This window comes from Bombus vancouverensis, chromosome 18 (genome assembly GCF_051014615.1).
Source record: "Bombus vancouverensis nearcticus chromosome 18, iyBomVanc1_principal, whole genome shotgun sequence".
Taxonomy (NCBI): Eukaryota; Metazoa; Arthropoda; class Insecta; order Hymenoptera; family Apidae; genus Bombus; species Bombus vancouverensis.
Genome location: NC_134928.1, coordinates 428,409 through 435,179, shown reverse-complemented (window position 1 = coordinate 435,179; position 6,771 = coordinate 428,409).

Genomic DNA, 6,771 nt, shown 5'->3' with positions numbered 1-6,771 from the left:
TCGAAACTCGACAAGCATGACAGTTCTCAACGAATTTGCGAACATATTTCGCCATTCCTTCAAACCAGTAATACTCGTATAGTTTCTCAAGCGTTTTATCCCAACCTAAGTGCATAATGGACTGATGCACATGATTAATGACGGACCACCTGAAACCCCTTGGGACAATGGGCAAGCAAAGAGTTCTACCTTTTCTCTGTATTTTCCGATGGAGTGTACCAGACCGTAATTCATACGTATTCGCAATATCTTCCGCGAGCTCTTCATTTTGCAACTTACGGACGATCTCAGAGATTTGTGGGTCGCGACGTTGTTCTGCTAACAACCAATCATCGGAGATTTCAGATAGATTGATTTCTTTCTCTACAATTTTGTTGATCGTACGGTGATCCAGATCTACGGGATTTCTCGAAAAGAAATCTACATGAGCCATTCGTTTGCCTTCCCGATACATAATGTCAAAGGTAAAAGTTTGCAGGTAAGCCCACCATCTGTAAACCCTGTCATTTAAATGTACCTTGTCACTGGATGCCTTCAGAGAATTACAATCAGTGACAACAAGAAATTCCCGACCGTGCAGATAGTGACGAAAATGCTTGATGGCGTTTACCACTGCCAGCGTTTCTAACTCATAAGAATGATATCTAGATTCCGCAGGGCTAGTCCGCTTGCTATAATACTCAACTACTCTATTTTTACCTTCGACCCTATGCATTAGGATAGCCCCAAATCCTTCGGAACTAGCATCCGTATGTAGTTCTATTGGATATTTGGGGTCAAAAATCATTAGCACCGGCTCATTGGTCAGAATAGAAATTACTTTTTGCCTAATTTTTTCATGTTTATCCGTCCAATTTATGTTCTTGCTACCGGAAGTGAGAGCATACAAAGATTTCATTACCTGTGAGAATTTAGGAACAAATTTTCGAAAGTAAGAAGCTAAACCAATAAATTGCCGGAGCTGTGTAACAGTCGTTGGTGCGGGCAAAGAGCTCAAGGCTTGTACTTTACCTGGGTTTGGTCGGACTTCTCCGTTATGAATCACATAACCCAGATAAAGTACTGACGTCTTCAAGAAAGAACATTTAGAAAAGTTGAAAGAGAATCCGGCGTTTACGAGGGTATCTAGGACGGTGTTTAATCTTTCTAACGCCTGATCTATCGTATCGGCAATAATTAAAACATCATCCAAATAAACGACAACATATGAATAAGCAAGATCACCTAAGGCATTGAAAATGGCCCTCTGAAAAACAGACGGTGCATTCTTCAATCCAAACGGCATCGTCATGTATTCATATTGACCATCAGGAGTAACGAACGCGGTATATTCAGTCGAATTCGGGTGAATAGGAATTTGATGAAACCCGCTGGCCATATCCAGGCTTATAAAGTATTTCGCCCCTCTCAGTCTCGCGATCTGATCAGCTATGAGAGGAAGAGGGTACCGATCCGCGACGGTGTTTTTATTTAATGCTCGGTAATCTACACATAATCTATCTGAACCGTTCTTTTTTTTAACAAGTAATAAAGGGCTTGCGAATGGTGAATTACTCGGTCTTATGATTTTTGCTCGGATCAGTTCACCTATCCTCTCCCGAACTATTCCCCGCTCCTCCTCACTGAGTCTATAAGGACTTCGTTGCACGGTAACGTTGGGATCAATTAAACGAATTTCTAATTGACCCGTATTTACACGATTCCGCGGAAAACCCGTAATAAATGACTCTTTGTATTTCTCGAGAACAGAAATCAATCGATCTTTATCGTTACCGACTACATCAGTGTCGACCTCATTAATGTTGATCACATCTTCCGCGACTCTGCTACAAGCGTTAACTATTTTTGTCTTACAAATATCGACACTGTTTCGTGTAACATTCACGTCAAAACCTTGGCTCAAAATTTCACGACCAATCATGATATCGTATTTTAAGTAATTATCAGAAAGGGCATGAAAAGTTATCTCCAATGTAAAACCGTTAATACATACAGTGGATAAAATCTGAAATGTACTGTTAACACAAGTATTCCCTATGCCTCGCATTATTACTACATCAGTCGTTCGTTTGCCAGAAAATTTCGAAGCTACGGATTCTTTGATTAATGAGCATTCGGCTCCGGAATCGAAATAAAATGGGTACGACTCACCCAGATGACTTAATTTACCAGCTGGAGGCTCTACCACACAGGAGTCGACTCGACGTTCATTCTTGAAGCCGGATTTTCTGTTCTGCAGTTGTGGACAATCAGGTGCGATATGACCCTCCGCACGACACTTGAAGCAAACCACCTTGGACGATGAAGCTGGACGGTTTCTTTCCTGGTGTTGTGTATCCTTTGTATCCTTTGTATCCTTTGTATCCTTCCGCTGTTCACTACGCATCCTCTTGCGACACTCCGTTATTTTGTGTCCAAGAGTACCACAATAATGACACTTCACCCGGTAATGCGATAACTTGCGTCGTTTAACTTCAGGTTCCTCCGATGTACTTCCTAACAAAGTTGCCGGCAGATCGTTGTAAGGATAAGCTCTCATTTCTTCATAAAATTGTTCCTCCGTCTTGATATTATTTGCGAGCGTTAATCGATGAAAGCGTTGATCTTGTGAGTTTAGCATATAAAGAGTTAAGGCATTGAGTACTTCGGGCATCGTTAGATCTTGCATCTTGATCTGCAACATGGAACGGAGGCGACTACCGTAAGCTCCTAGAGTTTCGGTCTCCGTCGGTCGTTCTCTGGACATCCTTATTAATGCCGTGGCGGCTGTCTCTCTGCCACCGAAACGCGAAAGGAATTGTTCCTTAAACGTTGGCCAGGAAAGTTTTCCACCGCGCACTATTTGTGAAAGCCAATGTGCAGCAGATCCCTTTAGGGCACGATTTAAAGCAGAAAGTAACACACTATCTTGCATCGGATAGTCTTTCAAAATCACATCTGTGTATGAGCACCACGCGAATGGATCAGCGCCCGTGCCTTCAGGATCAAAACGTGACAACGTTACATCCTTAGGTTCCATACTCGACTTTTGCTCCCTAGGCTGAGTCATCTGGTTCATGATTTTCATGAGTTGTTCCAAAGTGACACTTGGGCTTGATCCCACTTCTGATGTCGGGTTAACATTAGGATTTAAGGCGCGTAACGATTCTTCGTTTGAATTAGCCATTGTTTTACAAAACAGAGAATATATTTACACGAATAAACAAGGTTCTACAAATATTATGAATAATGAATTTTTATAAATGATATGATTGATTAACAAATGATAAATTAAATTATTAATTAGATTAAAGAATAATAAGTTTTATCGAACAATAAAAGAAACGAATAATATATCTTACGATTTACTAATTTAACGAATAATGAAAATTAACGATTGATAAATTTACAAATATTGAATTTAATTTACGCTATAAACAATGATCCGGGGTTCAAACGAATCCACGGTCAACGGGAAAACTTTAAACAATTTTATAACACAAAAATACGTTTGCCGAATCACTCGGAAAAATTACTCGATGTATCACTTTCCAAGGCGATCACACGAATGCCTCTCTGCATAAAATCTTTTTCGTAATCCGACTGCATTTTGTTTGTTATATTCTCGCTGGAAACATCGAGAAGGTTCCAATCGTTGTTGCTAGGCAATATCTGTCAGAAGTTTGTTATATACTCCTTGGAAACATCGAGAAAGATCCAAACGCCGTTGCTAGGCAGTTTCTGTCTGGAGATTGATTCCTCATACAACGTGTGTCCCATTATATCGACATCTCTAAAGTACAATTCTATGTGATTTCTAGGGAGAACAATACAACCGATCCACACCTTCGTCAGGCAAAACGTTTATCCCGTGACCGTGGCTACGTTCAGCGACCAGTTGTCACCTCGAACCCACTTTCGCTTTTCACAAATGTCAAACAATTACAGATGACAATTACTTAATTACAGTTATGATAAGATCTGGGCTAAAGCATTAAAAGGCCTCCTCAAAATTGCATAGGGAAGGCTCCGGTTTTCATTTCATCTCCGACACGGCCATACTGACTATCACACGTCCTCGTGTGCAGCTAAAATACAGAGTTTTAACATTAGACTCGGTGTAACTGATATTATTTACCATTCGATTAGATGTTCCAAATAAGTCAAGGGTCCAATTCAGCAACAAGCTCTGTTCAAAAATTTGACAAGCAAGGAAATGAAAAAAGAACTCAAATTAGTGTTATAGTTTGTATTTAAAGTACCAGTTGCACTCCGTAAATCACCAGTCAGACCGCAATGACACGACAGATCATTTTCGACTCCACACAAAGATCTCAGTTTGTTGAATCACATAACCACGTTGGATGCATAACAAAAAGCACAAGACACCAGTGAGGATATTATAGAAAGCACAGGGCACCAGTGAGGATATTATAATAAGCGCAGGGCACCAGTGAGGATATTATAATAAGCGCAGGGCACCAGTGAGGATAATATAGAAAGCGCAGGGCACCAGTGAGGATATTATAAAAATACAAGCACTACACTGGGAGTATTATAAAAGGCGCATACACTACACTGGGAGAATTATAAAAGGCGCACACACTACACTGGGAGAATTATAAAAGGCGCATACACTACACTGGGAGTATTATAAAAAGGCGCATACACTACACTGGGTATATTACTATGACCACAATGCGGCGTTAATGATTCCCAGAGATCAATGTGCTCGCATCGTTATTATCACCGTCGCTGTCATCACCGCAGACATCCAACTCAGCAGGAATACAACCATCTGGCATCTTTCTCAACTTGTCGTGTCTATCCTTATATGACCGTTTGCCATCTAGAGTTTTTAAAATATATCTATCCCCCTCTAAAACTTCCGTTATCACGAATGGACCCTTGAATTTCGGATCTAGCTTTGTTTGGTTTCTCTCCTCGTTCTTACGTAACACAAAGTCACCGAGATTAAACCTAACTATCTTCGCTTTTGTTTTGTCAAACCGGTCTTTATCATAACTGGCGCAAGTCTCTATGTTCCGTATCGCTTGTTGCCTTACATTGAAGATGTCTACTTCCTTTTCCTCAATATTATCAGGCAACAATAAACCGTAGGGCCTAGCTGCCTTCCCAATTAATAATTCCAGAGGACTTGATTTGGTTACACGATTGGTAGTGCAATTCAAGGCCAGTTGTATCTCCCCAATCGCGTCTTGCCAAGATCGCCCGGTCGTTTCCACCGTCGTTAACATATTTTTCAGCGTACTCATAACACGCTCTACCTGTCCATTGGCCCTACTCGCACCAGTTGCTATTAAGTGAAGTCTAATATGTCTATTCTGGCAGAAATTTTGGAAATCTTTACCCGTAAAACACCTTCCTTGGTCTGCTATTACCCGGCAGGGATTGCCGAATAAAAATATAGCGGACTTAAGTGCTATAATGGTATTAAAGGAATCTAATTTACGAGTATGATACAGGTATACAAATTTCGTGAAAGCATCAACTAAAACAATGATATACTCTTTCGAGTCACTCTTACCACTTAATTTACCCGTTATATCCATGTGTACCGTATGCCAGGGTATGCTGGTCTTAGGTATGGGATGTAGTTCAGCTTGTACTTTACCTGAACTAGCCTTCGAAACTCGACAAGCATGACAGTTCTCAACGAATTTGCGAACATATTTCGCCATTCCTTCAAACCAGTAATACTCGTATAGTTTCTCAAGCGTTTTATCCCAACCTAAGTGCATAATGGACTGATGCACATGATTAATGACGGACCACCTGAAACCCCTTGGGACAATGGGCAAGCAAAGAGTTCTACCTTTTCTCTGTATTTTCCGATGGAGTGTACCAGACCGTAATTCATACGTATTCGCAATATCTTCCGCGAGCTCTTCATTTTGCAACTTACGGACGATCTCAGAGATTTGTGGGTCGCGACGTTGTTCTGCTAACAACCAATCATCGGAGATTTCAGATAGATTGATTTCTTTCTCTACAATTTTGTTGATCGTACGGTGATCCAGATCTACGGGATTTCTCGAAAAGAAATCTACATGAGCCATTCGTTTGCCTTCCCGATACATAATGTCAAAGGTAAAAGTTTGCAGGTAAGCCCACCATCTGTAAACCCTGTCATTTAAATGTACCTTGTCACTGGATGCCTTCAGAGAATTACAATCAGTGACAACAAGAAATTCCCGACCGTGCAGATAGTGACGAAAATGCTTGATGGCGTTTACCACTGCCAGCGTTTCTAACTCATAAGAATGATATCTAGATTCCGCAGGGCTAGTCCGCTTGCTATAATACTCAACTACTCTATTTTTACCTTCGACCCTATGCATTAGGATAGCCCCAAATCCTTCGGAACTAGCATCCGTATGTAGTTCTATTGGATATTTGGGGTCAAAAATCATTAGCACCGGCTCATTGGTCAGAATAGAAATTACTTTTTGCCTAATTTTTTCATGTTTATCCGTCCAATTTATGTTCTTGCTACCGGAAGTGAGAGCATACAAAGATTTCATTACCTGTGAGAATTTAGGAACAAATTTTCGAAAGTAAGAAGCTAAACCAATAAATTGCCGGAGCTGTGTAACAGTCGTTGGTGCGGGCAAAGAGCTCAAGGCTTGTACTTTACCTGGGTTTGGTCGGACTTCTCCGTTATGAATCACATAACCCAGATAAAGTACTGACGTCTTCAAGAAAGAACATTTAGAAAAGTTGAAAGAGAATCCGGCGTTTACGAGGGTATCTAGGACGGTGTTTAATCTT